Source organism: Gastrolobium bilobum, unplaced genomic scaffold, assembly GCF_033153095.1.
Source record: "Gastrolobium bilobum isolate Gb01-03AN ecotype WA unplaced genomic scaffold, APGP_CSIRO_Gbil_v1 utg129658, whole genome shotgun sequence".
In the NCBI taxonomy this organism is placed as follows: Eukaryota; Viridiplantae; Streptophyta; class Magnoliopsida; order Fabales; family Fabaceae; genus Gastrolobium; species Gastrolobium bilobum.
Genome location: NW_026899327.1, coordinates 36,763 through 55,143, shown reverse-complemented (window position 1 = coordinate 55,143; position 18,381 = coordinate 36,763).

Below are 18,381 nucleotides of genomic sequence, written 5' to 3'. Positions count from 1 at the left end.
AGGGTGACCAGAGATAAATATATCTCAAGTGACTTGATACATATATATGGGAAATCTTCTTCTCATGCAGCAGGAGAAGTGACCTCCAATTGTAGATACAATGTTCTGGCGGCCCCACTCTTTAAAATATAGCACGTATCTCGAAGGGTTAACATTAAAAGATTTTCCTCTCCTATACAGGAAAATTGATATCCATATATATATATATATATATATATATATATATATATATATATATATAAAGACAAACTCTCAGGGTCCATGAAGTCAAAATCCACTTACATAAGCGAAATGCACGTAGTCATTCCCACCATCGCCAAATGGAGGCAATACCTCCTTAAAGCTTTGTTCAACTTAAGAACATGCCACAAAAGTTTGTATGACTTGATAAATGTGAATGTTATTTCCTAAACATGGTCTCTAATATATCTGCTCATTATATGATGTATATTGTTTTTGGATTTTTTAATTGCTGGTATTGGGCCAATGATGAAATTTGGTTGTATGCTTATTACTCGAGGCCCATGTGATCTGTTATCAGGTTTGTTGGTGAATAAACAACACAAGGCAAAACACTACTATTTTGGGCTTGTGATGGCTTAATAGTCGATAGCTGTATAATGACTAGGCATTACGTGGCATTCTGATACACTAATATCTTTTCTCTCTTATCTCTGATTTTCTCTTGAAATTTCCTTCGGTTAGGGTTTGTGAGGAAGAGAGTTTTTACTCAAATCTTGCTTGTAGAGTGGTTATCTCGGCTTGTTGCTTTAGAGAACCTTATTCAGCTCAATAAAGGGAATCTTTTGATCAGCGCACATTTCTGTCTGGTGCTCAAGAAATGGAGAGGTAAGTCCTACGAGGAAGGTCATTGAAGTTGTTGGTGGTGAGCTTGTAGACCGAGTGCAAGGAACAACGTTTCCAGTGCTAACTCGTGAAAGATTAGTGAAGTCTACTCCACTTGAGCTCTGATTCTTTCTTTTGTGCTTCCTATTTTGAATCTTGATGTTTGTATTTCAAGTTTTTGTAATTGTTGGTCTATTACATGTAGTGATTTCTCCATATGCTTTAGTTTCTTATCTTTGTATCTGTATGTTGTGAACTCTGTACCTGTGTTTCTTGATTACTGAATAAAGTGCTATAGCAGAGGGTGTTTAACCCTCTTTTAAGCCCCAGGATGTAGGAAAATTTCTCACCATAAGTTTCAGAACCTATAAAATCTCTATGTCCATTTTTTCTTGATGTTTCTTTCGGTTCTTGTTGCTTTTTGTTCTTTATTGTTTGAGAAAAATATTCCTAGAATCATAACAATAACCAAGTTTATCCAATCTTCAAATCAACAATAATTCCTTTCAAAAAATTTGGGGTTCCAATGCACCATTGCATACAAGTCATGTAACCACAATCAGGCAACAATTACCCTTTCACAAATGCCATAGAACAATTAGGGGGAGTTTGGTAGAGAATTTTTTTTTACTAGGGAATCACAATTACTGGGAATATGGTGGGAAATTAAATTTTCTGGGAAAGTTAAAATAAAAGTTGTTTGGTAGGCCGAAATATTACCGAAAAAATTGGTTTAAGTTTCTTGAGTCTATGTTTGGTTGAAGGTAAAATATTGCTGGGAAAATGGGTTGAAATTACCAAAGTAACCCTTGCCTATCAAATTTTGTCACATTATTTCAGGGATATTTATGTCCAAATTTTTGCTCCCCAATTTTTTGTTTCCCAGCTAAATCAAAATACCACCCTCTGGGTGGTATTTTCAAGTAGTAATCTGGATAAAATTTTATACACAATATCACATTCTCATGCTAATAACTATCTGGTGGAGAGTTATTTTTAGGCTTATATATGATGATTTGGTGCCATAATTGTACATAATTCTCTTGATTTTACATGATTATTGCATGAATTTTATATTTTTCATGATTTGAATGAGAAATATGTTAAGTGTGGATATTTGAAGATAATTTGAGTGTTTGAGTCATTTATTGCCTTTGTTGTTTTATTGCAGGTCAGAGCTATAGCGTTGAAAAGCAGAGCCATAGCATTAGGGCTGAGGTAAACATTGTGTTTGGTTGACATCATCACCAACAAGCTATGGACTCAAGCCCAACTTAATGGAGGGAAGCTTCTTAGCGTACAAACAAGTGATCTGATCCGAATAATCACTCATAGATCTTCAACAAATCCTAATCAAGTCTTCAACAAATCAGATTCCACAAATCCAAATCATATTTGAAGTATATTTGGAAAGATTTGAAGAAGATATGTAACAGCACCATGCTCTGTCTTAGGATCATATCTGCAGCAAAACAGAGTTGTATCTTCAACCATATCTTCAGCAAAATAAAGATGTATCTTCAACCATATCTTCAGCACATAAGGAAATAATCTTCAGCAAATAAGGAAAGAATCTTCAGCCAGATCATAATCAGAGCCGTATCTTTGACATATATGGGTAGAATCTTCAAGCAAATCAAGCAAGTTGTAGCTTCAGCAAAACAAAGCAGTATCTTCAGTTATACTAGAACAGATTTGAACATGATTTGTAATGGATTTGAGGAGCTAATTGGAGCTCAATTCATCAGAGTCTATAAAAAGAGGAAGCCTACACACAACAAACAGGTTGGAGAGTCTCTCTTTGAGGCTGGGTAGCCTCTCTTTTAGAGAGAGGGTGGGCTTTTGGAGAAGATCCAAGCCACAAAACACTTAGAGAGATTTTGAGGGTTTGTTGAGAGAGATCCAACAGATCAAAGGGTGAGGCTAAGGTTTGATAGAGAGATCATTGAATCCGGTGGATCCCTACACTATTCCGGCAGCTGAGATACGGTGGATGGTGACGGAGCCCATGATTGCTGCGAGAGCAGAGCTACAGCAACACCCCTGTTTATTTTATTTTAGCTTTATGGAATCTTTCCCTCTTTGTTATTTCTTACTATTTAAGTATGAGCTAAATTATTAGGATTGGGTGATAAAGTACCCTTATTGTGATGTAATCAGTTTGCCTAACTTTGCTACATGATTATCCTTTTTGTTGTTTAATAAAGTGCTTAATTTGTCTCTATTCTTGTTGACTTATCAAGAGAAAGCTGCAAGATACTTAGGGTTTGGGCTATAGAGATATAGGTGAACTCAAAAAGTTATTAAGCATTGCGGTTTAATTATTTAATTGGTTAATTGTGGGTAGAGAGATCATTCACACCATAAAATCAAATGGAACTTGCACTTAATGGATTCATAACTGTGTTGGCCATAGAGATATGAGAACTAGTATACATGTATTATTGGTGAGAGCCCTTGCATGCATTCGTGTTCTGATTACTGATTGGATGATTGCTATAACATTGCTACTGCATTCTGATGAAATTGAAATATTGGGGAAATTGATCTCAATCTACTTTGTTACTTGACTTCTTCGTTCTTGAGTACACTCTTAGTTTATTTTTACTTTGCTTTTAGTTATTAGTCAGTAGTTAGTATTACTTTAGTCCTTAGTTCTTAATTCATAAAACTTTCATTTTTATTGTTCACATTGATCTAAACTTTATAGTTTTCTTCGTGGGAACGATATCTGGACCCACACATCCACTTTATTACTTATTGACACGTGCACTTGGGTTTATGTGTGATTGATAAAAGGGTTATACAATTGCACAACACATGCAAATTAGAACCCTAGGCAAATTTTTTGAAAACCCCTACCAAACATGGTTTCTTTTGAATACCATGTGAACTTTCTCAGGCAATAAAATAAAACTCTCTTACCAAACACACCTTTACTCATCCATATTAGTCCTAGATCTAACAGCCCTTAAGGGCTCTATGTTAGTATATGAATGTCCTAGAGACAATCTTTTGATTAGATTAGGACATATGTGGACTTTTTATTTTGTCACAAATAAATATAAGCACTCTTTATCCTGTTTCATATTTTGTCTCGACATTATTAATATTATATGAGTAACTGGATAAACCCCTTGGAATAGAAAAGGTATCTCTTGAGTATCTGTGATGAGATCACAATCATGAGGATTCAAGGATACCAGATGTTTATTCCTAATTTTATGTTCCTAGTCTAGAGACACTGAGAATAGGGATCAGTAATCTCGGGTAAGACTAGCACGGCTTATCTACTTGTATTCGGACACAAGGTAAAGACCTCATGAGCTACAAATATGGAGATGTTTTAGCTAAAGTCGTGGGTGGACCTATAAGGGTATAGCTCGCACTGAACAGACCCACAAAGAGACTCTATGAGAAAATCTCACAAATAGTATCATTAGAGCAGTCTCTTAATATTTGGGTATGTCTTTCCTTAGACCAGAAGTTTTCACCTAGACTGTGTTCTGGAAGACATGCTTTAATTGTATACCTCGTCTGCCTAAAACATGGAGACTCATAGGTATACTCTTGGGCATGTCCTGAAAGAGCACAGGCCTAGGGTGATAAGCTGAAGGAATTCGTCAAATCTCTGTGAGGGATTAGGTTATTAGTAAACTGGAAAAATCGGGATGACATTTACAGGACTCGAGAATCTATGCATAGTAAAAGAGATCATAAGATGATCTGCCTTTAGAGTCAGTAAATTGAAGATTCCCTATTTCGAATTAAAGCTTACCCTAAACCGCAAGGGTTGATACGTATCCTCACCCTAGGTTTAAATGGAAGGTAACCGAGACGAAAGGAAATACATACGGTAACCAAATATATGTAATAAGATGATCATGTCATTAACCTAACTAGCTCTGGGGCAACAAAACATTGCTAGTACTCTGTGTTGTCATTAAATGGGTTGTGGGCTTGTTGGGCTCAAGCCCATTTATGTCAGTGGCTATGTTGGGCCTAATGGGTCACACACTAACACCTTATTGTCTTGATGAATATAGCATTAAAAGTATTGGGCCTAATAAAGGTTGTTAGCCCAAGAAGAAGTTTGGAAACCCACCTAAGAGGGAAAAAGCGCATGGTACATGTAATGGGCTTGGATGGTCCAAGACATTATTAATTAATTTAATTAGTTAAATTAATTATCAAATATTTAAATTTTGAATTTAAATTTTCAATTTGAATTTTGAATTTAAATGTTTAAACGTTTGAATTTAAATGTTTGAATTCGAATTTGAATTGGCTATGAAAAGTTGTTTCATAACAAAAGGATAAGATAAGATCTTGTTGGAACAAATCCCAAGTATCAAGAGGAGATATTTGGGCATCATCCAAGGCTGATTTGGCGCGCTGATTTTGGGGTCTTATGATGGTCATATGATCAACCAAATAAGCTCCAATTAGATTTGGTTGGTTGAGAGAATAAGTGAGTGAGTTGGTTCAAATTTGAATGCAACTACTCAATGTATTTGGACTCTTTTTGGGCTGAATAAGGGCGCACCATATGGCTGGCCATATGATGGTTATTAAGTCAGATTTTTGACTAGGTATAGACTTAGTCTCATGAGGATATGATAAGAGGTTGTTGGCTAGATTTGAATTGCAACAACTCCACTTATTCCTCCACCATTGGGCGCTACATAGGTCAGATTTTTGGGAGAAAAATCTGATTCAATTCAATCATTCTCTCATCTCCAAGTGTGCTTTCGAAAATTACTTAGCCTTTTCTCATAGAATCCATGCGCCACTTTGTGAGTTTTTCATGCTGAAAAATTCACTCATCTAAATACATTAACCTTGCCTCCTTCTTCTCCTATTGGGACGCCTAAAGTGCCTTCCTTGTGGTGTTCGTTTGGTGGCTTTTCAAGAAGGGTTCTTGGATCTTGACGTAGGGTGGTGTGGATCAACGTTAGAGGGTTTGAACCTTCAAACCTAACACTGATCATCTTGGAGTTTTGAATCACGAACAAGGTACATCATACTGTCTTAAAGCATGTATCTTGATTAGCATGTGTGATTCCGCTTTAAAATTTTTTTGTTTTCAATGTTTATGCTTATGAGCTATGAGTGTTGATATGCTTGCTGGTCTTAATCAGATTGTGATCTGCTGTGTGTTGGACTTGAGCTGTGTGGACTCTTGGAATTGGATAGTGAGCTTGCAAGGTAAGCTTTCGTGTCCTCAGTTTAGCTATGTTGTGATTCTACCATGTCCCATGGGGGTATGGTTATATGCATGCTGTGTTACATGCTTTTGATGTTTTGGAAATGCTGTTGAGCTCTTATATGCTAGTGCCTTTATGATATGCATGTGGTGTTCCACTTATACGGTAAGCCTGAGTATGTAGTACATACAATATGGTGAGGCTGTGGGTGAGGTGCAAGCGGTGTTCCTTGTACTATTTGTAGGTAATAGACGTATTCTTGCATTTCTCTGGCCAGTAGAATAGTATTGACACACATGGCATGAATATTTGTTGCACTGCATTGAGTTTTGAGAACTTATATTAGATTACTGCTTTTAGAACTCATATTGCACATGTAAGTGAGCTTGTAGTGGAAGATCCTTGAGGACCCCTTGTCTTACTGAGATTTCTGTTTAGAGATCTCACCCCACATTTGGGGAATGCTTATTTCAGGTTCAGGTAATGCGGGGGTTGAGACCTCTAGTGGCAGGAGGCCAGAGCTTAGCTGATAGACGTTACATGTTTATGCTGCTTTGCTGATATGCTATTATGATTGGATGTTGGATCTTGTTTACTATCTTATGCTTTTAGCTTCAGTTTATGGATTTATATGTTGAGACTTTGTTGGTTATGCTGTTGATTTGGTGAGCATGGGGATTGTCCATGCCACATAGACTTGATTATGTCTTGTTTCTTTTGGAGTTGTATTAATGTATCATGATATTGTCCTGACTATGTGTAGTAGCTCCGTGACATAGATACTCACTTTATCTATATTACGAGGTATTCCAGTTAGATGTCTTTTTGCAATTTACATACAGGCGATATTTTATGAAATTTATTAAGTAATCAACTTAGCTAAGTATAATGACGTCATAATTGAAAAGAAAAAGATATTTCGTTTTTTTTTATTAAGCGCAGCTTAATACGATGATATGTTAACAAACCGGGTATACACGGGGTGTTACACTTTTCTCATGTTACATAAGATAGCATTGTCTTATGTAAATACATAATTAGGTTGGTTTCACGTTGAAAAAAAAATGTTGGCTCAGATTTCGATGGATGTGTAGTATGAAATAAGCTTTCTCATCTAACATGATGAAAGTATTTTTCACTTAAAATACACATAAATAAAGGCTTTAATGATTCTACAGTGAAAGTAGATAAGTTATCTACATTCGTTTCTAAAACGACGTCATTTTAACTTAAAAAATTAAAAAATTATAATAAAAAAGACTATTATAACCCTAAAATAAATTATAATTACAAAAATATCTTGATTTTTGCAGCAAAATGACGTCATTTTGAACTTAATTATCTATGTTGACCGTAGAAAAAATGAATCTAAAATAAAAGTAGATGGAATCTTATAAGAGAAAAAGAAAAAGAAAATAGTCTCATTTTCAAATATTTACAGAAAGTAACTTTATATCAAATTTGTTCACGAAACATTATTACTTTTAAAAAAAAGAAAAGTGTTGTTCTGGGCCCGTAAAAGATTACCATCCCATGTGTTTTTAATGAACGGTCTTGTTAAATTTATGTTTATGAATAGTTTTACTATTCATCAGGAAAAATGTTTATCTTGTTTAAAGAATATTATTTTGTGTCATTTTAGATTTTAATTACTAATTTTTGTCAATCAATTTTAAAATATATCTATAATTTGGCCTCTCATAAAAACTTCTAGGTCAACCACTATTTTCAATGAAGAAAAATTTGCAAAATGTATTTTAAGATATTTTTACTCATATTATCCGTTAATTTGAGTGTCCAAGATAGATTATTCATACCTAACAATTACTCTCTATTTGAAATATAATGGAGGTTGCACTTATACCTAACCATAATTAAGTGATTGGTTTGCACAATCTGTGAATAGAAATATGTTAAAAATGTGTTTTTAATTTTAATGAAAAAATTTAAAAAATATTTAGAAATAGAATTTGAAGAACATAAAATTCCATGGACAAGTTTGACTAGATTTGTTTGAGAACCGCCATGGGTTTCAAAGGTTTTATTTTTTTAACATGGGAAAAATGTGTGTCATCTTAAAGGATGTAAAGTTATATCATTTTAAAAGAGAGAAAGAGATAGATAAAAGGGGAGAAAGTGGATAAAAAAATAAAGATATGGATCTCATCTCTTTGTGAGAGTGAAATGGCATAAGTTGTGTCATTTAAAATGATAAACACTATTCCCTTTTAATATACTTCACAAGTTTTGATAAAAAGCTTTGACTTACTTTGTAAGCTGTAAACCTATAGTACTTGATTTGATATCATTACGTATGATATTAAGTGCAGTTATAATTACAGTAATTGAATAAAAATATAGAATAACTTTTTGCTTTGTTGTTAATAAGCATTTTTACCGTTTAAAACTCTTTCCGTGATTAGCCAATTTAAAACTGTAATTATAACATAAATATTGTGTGAAAAACTTAAAATTTGCTTAAACATATCATACATTGCTTATAATAGGTCTTATAAAGTTCCCATAAACAATCATAGCCTTAAACATCTTTTTCTCCATTCTTCTTTGCTTGCTAAATCCCTCGCTTGGGGAGCATCATTGTAACAGCCCGTTACGTACCGGTATTGTTAACATTAATTATGATATTAAGCGCAGTTACAATCACAGCAGTTCATTTATAAAAACGAGAATAAATTTTTTCCGACTATTACGCGAGCATTTAAATCATAAAAAGGCGTAATAATTAAAAGCTGTGACCGTAACCGTAAACTCTTGCGGAAGACTTATTTAAACTATTTTTATCACTTACGTTACTTATTATAAGTTACTAAGGAGTTCCCATAAACTCACTTAGCCAATTTCCAACTTTACGTTTTATACCAATTCGAACATGTTACACTCTAAGTTTTTCTGCGACCAAACCGATCACAACCAACCCTACTTCTCAGATTATATCTTTGTGTTACTTAATTCCCTTTTTAACAAGCTAAAATACGCTCAATTCGGAGCTCACTTGCTCCGGTTATCGCCGTTTGAAGTTGGATAAGCGATTAGCCCAAACAACCCCAAAAACAGCTCCAAACCACTCACATTGCTCTAATTACTGCACTCAATCCGCTCAACCATTTGCTCTCAAATTTTTATCCTACAAACTAGACATCTAAAGCTTCATTTTGATATATCACACGCTTAATTTGGCGGAGAAACGAAGCGGGAATTAATTTCCCAAATCCGGTCCAGAATCTGCCTCAGGTGCAGGGGCACATGGGCAGTCCGTGTTTCTCTATTTTTTTCAGGCCGAAGATCAACCCAGATTTTCCTCAAATTTGGACACAAGGTAGAGGACATCTCAACATTCAAAATGGCGTATGGCACGTCCCTAGGGGACTTCTATGGAGGGAGATATGCTCTCCCGAAGTTCGCCTAAAATCTGCCAATTCTACAGAAAATTCGCCAGAGTTTCCTTTGTTTTTCCAATATTCCCAAATTTGTAAAAGATCATTTAAACCTCAAATGTACCTAATAAACACATGATAATACAGTAATAATCCAATGGGTGGCACACACAAGGACCAACAACGCCTTCACTTACAACCCAATCCAGTTTATAGTTATTAAACATAGACATGCAATCACTATTTTTCACTATTTCCAACAATATGGCTTTACAAATTACAACTTGAAAATAAAACTTCAAATTACATTCTTCTAAAATTTCAACTTAATTTAAAAGACAACATAACCAAATACATCACTACTAGACTTAGGCAAAATGGCATGAACAAGATGCTAATGAAGCTACTAATAAATACAAATGACATGTTCATGCCCTAAGTCTAGCCTAGGCCACACGGCCAACAAAATGCAAAATAAGAAACGCTCCATCGCTCACTCTGCGGGCCTCTTGCCCGAGGCTCCTGCTCCACTGCTACCTCCTGAAATAAATGCCCCGAGACGGGGTGAGATATACGAATATATCTCAGTAACCAAGAGGTTCTGGAGAAAACTCCACCCAATGGTTCACTTCGATGCATATCAATAGAATACAACAACCACTTGAAAACGGGATATAGCAAGGGATTTAGAGAAGGGGGAATATAAAGAAAACAAAATACGACGATACGGGATGGTAACCCCAATTCCACGTACGCCCTCGGCATATATAAGCCTATGGGTATCATCCAAGGTGTGTTCACAGAAACCACAACCATGATGCCCAAACCAACCAAAACGCCAAAGACATTCCTAGTGTGCTCCTACCCGGATCACACACCATGACCGCAGTCAACTGGAACTCCCTCCTGGAGACCTATCCAGCGGAAGTCCGAAAATGCCCGAAGGCTAATAAAACTGTCTACTGGCCAGAGACTCGGTACCGCAGTACCCATAGCAATAATGCATACATGCTCATGTGTTCTATACTATTCATACACACTTCCTACCGTTGCCATCAACTGGCAAGGTGGAACAGAAAAGGGGAACAAGCCCCAGTACCAAGAGGTTACCTTAATTCGTGTTTCCACAAGCTCCGCAGCAGCTTATCCCTCAACTCGGTACACAGCGGAATGCCTACACAGAGGACATTCCCAATCACTCTCAGTTCAACCCATACATGTTAATTTATAATTACACATGCAATGAACCAATTTCTTACCTCAATCCACTTGGTCCCGGACCAAGGGCAATTCACTGATTCAAGATTCGGGATTCAGGTCGACGTACGGCAACCTATACAATAACGTACATCCATCAGTACTCGTCAAATAGTATCAAAACGCAAAACACAAAAATCCTCCCCATCCTCCCTTGATGGTTCGGCCATTGTAGTGTAAATGTGAGATTTATTTTTCTAAATTTTCTTTCTCATTTTGTTACGTCTCATTAGGTTGTCAATAGGCCAGTTCAAGAGCCGGTTCGTCATTTTCGCGTCGAATTACATCAAAACGCGAAAATCGCCAAATCACCCCTTTTCCCCTTGGAGGTTCGGCCATGTAGGTGTAAATTTGAGATTTATTTTCCTAAATTTTCTTTCTCATTTTATAACACTCCCTTAGGTTGTTTAGAGGCTAGTTCAATCGTCGTTTTTCCGTTTTTCGACATTTACGCATCGTTTTGCGAAATATTTCATTCTGGGCTCATTTAGGTCTCTAACACAATTCATTTTTTTCCATTGATTCAAACACTCTCCAAGCACAACACAACCCATCTAAGCACCATATAACTACACAATTCATTATCCAAATCATTTTTCAACATCAATTCCTCAATCTTTCCTCAAAGAATCGAATTTTAACCTATGGCATTCCAAGGAATTTCCATACAACTTTAATCATTCCAACCATCATACAACCTATTATATCATCATACCATCATGCCACCATCATCAAACAAGTCTCAACACCAAAATTCACAAATTCCAAAATCATGATCATCAATTTTTTCTAAGTTAAAAATCATCACATTTCACTTAAAATTTTCATTGCATTTCTAGCATTACTACATCATTTTAAGGCATTATCATCTAATAGACATTTTCCATTTGAGCTCTCTAACACAACACATCATAAAATCCCTCTTTAGGGTTCATAAACACAATTCACCAATCAACCATTGAAATGTTGAAATAACTTACCCAAATGCAAGGCAAATGACTCCTCCTAGGTATACTCCACCATTGGAGCATTCCAAAGCTCCATGAACACCAAATTCCACAAGTGAGCCGCGGCCTTTGAGGGGGAGGATCTCAAAATCCAGCCACTTTCACGACTCAAGGATAGCACCAATGGCTTTAGAAGGCAATTTCCAACAAATTTCAAGTTAAACTTTGTTGAATTTGGTTAGGATTTGAGTGATTTAGGTGGGAAGAAAATTTGAAAGAAAACTTGGAGAAAGAAGGAGGGGGGCTCGGTTTTTTGGCTGAAGGAGGGTGAAGGAGGTGATGAATAGTACTTTGATGAGGTGTTTTAAGTGAATTTTAAGTGGGGTGGGTCCCACGCCACCTCACGCGATTTAAAACGCGTCCAAACTCTCACTAAACGTCCGTAAATTCAAAACTTATTTAGAAACTCTAATTTTTAACATTAACTATTCTCCTTTAATTATGCTTGATCAGATGAATTAAGAGTTCTCCACTCGTTCGGAGAAAACACTGTTTTAAGCTATTACGCGCGCCATTGGCACGCTTCCCCAAACTGTCTTAATTTCATCGAATATCATAAGAAATCATATTTCCTAACTCATTAGACCATTTTTAACTCATATTTGAAACCTAGAGCTCAAAATTCCACTGGCACATTTTACGGTGCAATCGTAACGCGGTATTTTTACCCGCGAAAAACACTATTCACTGATTTTTCTGAAACTTGCCTATCCACTCAATTTTTCGTTCTGAACCCATTTTCGGGGTTATTTTTACCATATGAGACCTTCTACTCAATTTTTATCTTCCTAGGGTTGCGTGTTGGCTAATTACCGTTTTGCCCTTTCTTTGTATTTTGGCCTAATCTTTAGGATTTTCACTAATTCATCGCTTGATTGCTCACTTAATATTTTAATTACTTGATTTAAAATTGGGAGGCAAATTCCAAACCAAGCAGTAGCTACTACCATCTCGTCAAGCAAACCCTTCATTTTTCAGTTAAGTACTAGGGATTTCTTAGATCCCAAGAAACTTCTCGTTGGACTGCTCACTTCAACGAGCATGTCTGTGACCAATGCCCTGTCTAGACAATGGCTACTGACTCCATTTTAAGTTGCTCGTTGGACTGGTAGCTTAAGCGAGGAAGTCAATGAGCAACTCTGCACTTTAAATGGTTCCAACTCTGCACTTTAAATGGTTCCCTTGGTTTCCAGGCATTAAACTTAGGAAACGTTGTCCACTTTTGGTACCTGATAAAACATGGATTGACAATCATATACTCAACAAACATAGGTGCACTTACATCCTTATATAATTCCCTTTCTTGGGTTACAAGTTATTGCTTTTTCTCTGCTTGATTAACAAGTTATCTTCTAATTCATTATCATACATTTTTCTAACTCATTTTCATGCATAGTGCACTTCTCTTTCTTCGTATTTCTTGCATATATCTCTTATACATGCATCAACTTTTTGGTTCATTCTAATGGTATATAACATAATATTATTTTCTCATACAACATATTAATAAACAACATCATGAGGTATATCATTATATCCCAAGTCTATTACAAATTTAGGAACTTAAATTATACAAAACATATGATCAAAATCATAGACATCAATTCACATCAAATGATAAAATGTAATCATGATCATATTCTAAGCTCCTACGTTCATCTCCTCTTGCTCTTCTCAAAATAATAAGATTACAATTAAATGTACAACAAAAGTAATCCAAATCATGCAGCATACTATAAACTGATATTTAAGTGGCCCTCTTGCCCTAGGATGCTCCCTCTTCAGCTGTGGAGGTACCGGAAATGATATCCTCAAAACGCGAGGTGATATAAAATCTCAGTAAACTAAGGGTCATTGGAGGATTACTCCACCCTATAGTTCACTTTAATGCATCATAATATTAAAATAGGCATGCATACATAATATACTATAATAAATGTGTAAGAGTGTTCCACTCTGCTTTATGGTTCTTAGATATCTGTGAACTTCCAAGAGAGTTCTACTCTACTTTGTGGCTCTTGTTTATTCTTTCTTTTCTCAAGAAAGTTCCACTTTGCTTTGTGGCTCTTGATTATTCTTTCTATGGTTTGGCCAACCATTGCATTTCCAAAGGAATATGCATCATACATTACCAAAGGCTATCACACATAATGAAATTCCCTAGGATAGTATACTCTTAAGGGTTGTCCCAAAATATCAAACCACAAGGAAGTTCTTTGTCTATTATATATTCTTTCTTTCTATCTCTCTTTCTATCATGCATCTTACAAGGCTTAATACCAATTGCATAATATCAAACCATTATTCCCCAAGGAAGAAAGTGGAACACACAAGGGACTAATGCCCAAGGTCCAAAAGTTTACCTTACAGTAGACTTTCACTTTCTGCTTTCTTTATCTTTAAATGCCAACAATCACCTCTTGCACACAACAACAACCTATTATAAATGTGCAAAGAGGATTATTAACACAAACATGGCTAGATTCTCTATATTCTTTCTCAAATATCATTTTACCTCTTTACTCTTCAAATGGATGCCTAGGTTTTCAACTCAAAACCACATCCGAGGAATCATCTACTATCAAGGCATCATTGGGATCATCTTTATAGCAATAAAACATTAAAAACAACTCATCAAAATCAGCTTTATAAATCTAATTTTTGAGTTACTATTCATGGCAAAACCCCAAATCCATGAAATTCTATAAAAACAAGAAATATATTATGAAAACTCGTCATAGATGACTTTAGAATGATGAGAAACCACTTTCTCAAGCTTCTATGGTCTTAGAACACACTTAAACTCACCAAATCTCAAAATCAATCAAGACTTTAAATGGTGAAATCTCCTCACACAAGGCTTCTCATAAGTATTTGTTCAGATGGTTTTGTTCCTCTTGTAATTCTACATAATTTTGATTCAAACACCAAGAGGTTTCATCAACTAATGAAGAAACTAGATTTTGAGCTCTAATCTATGGGGTCTCACGGTTTTGGGAGTTGCCCATCGAAAAAGATGAAGGTGTTTAACTTAGCAAATGTGATTAATTAATATAAAGCACTTTTTGCTTTATTGACTATTGACTTTCTTCTTATTAATTCGTTTTATGTCTTTCTTCTTATAATTTAATCTTCTAAGTTAGCTAGCCATGACTTAGCATATAATGTGTGATTTTCTCATAAATATCATAATCTTACTAAAATTCCCTTTATCTGATAAATTCTCTAAATTTTCGGTAATTTTTCCTAATTGCAATTTTTACCGCAAAACTTACTGTAATTTCACTTTTTACTGAAAACTCAATTACTTTCATTTCTCTTTCTTTTCTAATTTCTTTCTCATAATTATGGTCAATTCCATATTTTCTCATTATACAAGTATGAGTTATTATATAATTCCATTTTAAACTTAGTAGTCCTAACTAATTTGGTGGAGTGTTCTACAAACTCCAAAATGGACTTCCTAAACTGAAGAAAGAAAGTCTTGAAGCAATCAAGGGATTAAAGAGGAATTCAATAGAGAAACATGTGGTCGCGATAAAAAAGAAATTTCCGGTGACTTTTTTGGTAAAGTTATTTGATTGAGATTCTTGGATAAGCATAAACAAATAATTGCTTGTAGAATGAAAGAAAATGGCCTTGAAGGCCGATGCCATGTGATGTTTTCCTCTTACGATTTATGTCTTAAGGCTTCACACAAAGCCATAAGCCCTTAACCACTTGATTCTGACTTAGTTTGATTAAAACAGAAGTTCAACTTCATCACTCTAGGGCCCACAAAACCCCCAATAGCCTACTGTATGAACAGTGCAGCTACTGTTCTTCGAAATCCCAGAATATCCGGATATTCGTCGGGGGCATATCCAGATATCAATATCCGGATATCTCGCTTCCAATATCCGGATATCCATATCCGGATATTCAGATCCCCATATCAATATCTGGATATTTCGCGACAGAACCCAGATTCTGCATTTCGCGAAAATCCAAACCAAAGGTCCAACTTTTACCGATTACAAAAGCTTAAACATGCATTTCTAAGTGTGTTAAGCATTATCCAACGTTAGGTTATCATCTTAAGCTCATTACATGCATCAAGGTTCTATTTTTAACCAAAAACTCATGATCAAAGGTTAGGGAACTCACCAAGGCTTCAAACTCAGAAAATGGCAGGGAAATGGAGCTCCCTACACTTCTCCACTATGCAGCAACAAAGGGCCACGAAAATGCACAACAAGATGACTCTTTTCTTCACAAAGGTGACACTTTGAAGCTCAAAATGTCAAGACCAAGGCTTTCACCACTCAACCTCCAAACTTAGCCCTCAAAACTGACTCACACAGTTGCAAGGACTCAGAAAATGCACCCTCACACTCTCACAAGGTTAACTCTCAAGTGTATACAAGCTCAAAGATGAAGAACCCAAGCAAAGGTGACAACTTGAGCTCAAAAATGGTGAAAGGAGGCAATGGAACAGTGTTAGAAGAACTGGTCAGCAGCCCTTCACGTAAGAAAATGCTGAAGGCCTAGGGTTTTGGGCCCAGTGTGCCTATTTATAGCGATTTAACACTAAAATACACAGTATTAACTTTAATTTCTACGCTTAGCATTTTAATCCCAAACTCAGGATTCTTAACCTAATCAATTTTACAAGAATTATCATATTTTCCTTATATTTTTCGGAGCACCTTTTCGGTACGCGCTTTTCGTAGCCAATATCAATTTCTGTCATCAGTTCTCATTATTTTAACTTGAAACTCGTTTTACAAGACTTATATATTATTCTAGGAATTATCATGCACTTATTATAATTTTCAGAGATACTTTTTTGGTACACATTTATACCGACTAGCAGAATTGGTATCTGCACTTTTCCTCCGAAAAGTGACTTTCAGCATTCTTAATCACTTATCATACTTAATTAAGCCTCATAATAATTATTAGAGTCAATTATGGAATTATCTCATAATTCTCATATATAATTAATTAATTTCCTTAATTAACGGTGCAGGTTCGTACATTCACCCCACCTTTTTAGGATTTTGTCCTCGAAATCAGAAACATACCTGTCTCGAAACTCAGGGTACTGCCAGAGAAGCTCGTCCTCACGCTCCCAAGTACACTCCTCAGGAGTTCTTCCAGTCCACTGCACTTTGACTATTAGAATGATCTTGCTCCTCAGCTGCTTCTCGCCACGATCGAGAATCTTGAGTGGTCCGACGGGAGTCTTTAGGTTCTCCCGAACCTTCACATCATCAGGTTGGACCACGTGCGAAGGATCTGCTATATACTTCTGAAGCTAAGACACGTGAAACACGTTGTGGATGTTGGCCAAGTTCGGAGGCAAGGCAAGCTGGTAGGCAACAGGTCCTACTCTACCAAGAATCTGGTATGGCCCAATAAACCGCGGGCTCAGCTTCCTCACTCCGAGTGCCCGACCAACACCGGTGACAGGTGAAAGCCTCACAAACACGTGCTCACCCTCACTGAACTCCAGTGGACGATGCTTGACATCATAGTAGCTCTTCTGGCGATTCTGCGCCCACTTCAACTTTTCTCTGTTCAACAGGATCTGCTGGGTAGTATCTTGGACAAAGTACAAGCCAAAAAGCTCCTTGTCTCCAACCTCAGACCAACAGGTAGGAGTCCGACACCTCCTACCATACAGTGCTTCGTAGAGCGCCATGCCCATGCTAGCATGAAAGCTGTTGTTGTACGAAAACTCAACCAACGGAAGGTACCTATCCCATGCCGAGCCCTGCTCCAACGTGCAAGCCCGCAACATGTCCTCCAAGCTCTGGATGGTCCTCTCAGTCTGTCCATCAGTCTGAGGGTGATAGGCGGTACTCAATCTTAACTGCGTCCAAAAGCCTCCTGCAGCGCCTCCCAGAACCGAGATGTGAACTTCGGGTCCCTATCACTGATGATACTCTCGGGCACCCCGTGAAGCCTCACAATCTCGCGAACATAAAGCTTGGCCAACTGCTCTGTAGTGAAGCTCACCTTCACTGGAAGAAAATGGGTAGACTTCGTCAGTCTGTCCACAATGACCCAGATAGAGTCACAACTCGCCTGAGTCTTAGGCAATCCCACCACGAAATCCATGGAAATACTTTCTCACTTCCACTATGGTACTTCAAGAGGTTGAAGCTCACCGGACGGTTTCTGATGCTCGATCTTCACCTTCTGGCAAACCAAACACTTAGACACAAAAACAGCAACATCCTTCTTCATGCCCGGCCACCAGAAGTTCTTCTTCAAGTCTTGATACATTTTAGTAGGACAAGGGTGGATAGAAAACTGGCCCTTATGGGCCTCTACCATAACCTCTACGGTCAACGGACCTCGAGGAACCACGATCCTCTGCTGAAACAAGAGAAGTCCATCTTCATTCCAAGACACACCGTCTTGGTTCTTCCCATAATCCAGACACTCTCTCTAAACTTGTGCCTCTTTGATCTTTTCTAACAGCTCATTCATAACGGCTGTTGCTTCCATCTCGAGAAGTGCACTCCCTCACGGAGCGATCAATGCCAGGTTTCAGAACTTCTCAACCACATCAAAATTACCAAGTAACAAACTGGATGAGCTCCCGAGTTTCCGGCTCAAAGCATCAGCTACCACATTGGCCTTGCCAGGATAGTACTTCAACTCGAAGTCGTAATCCTT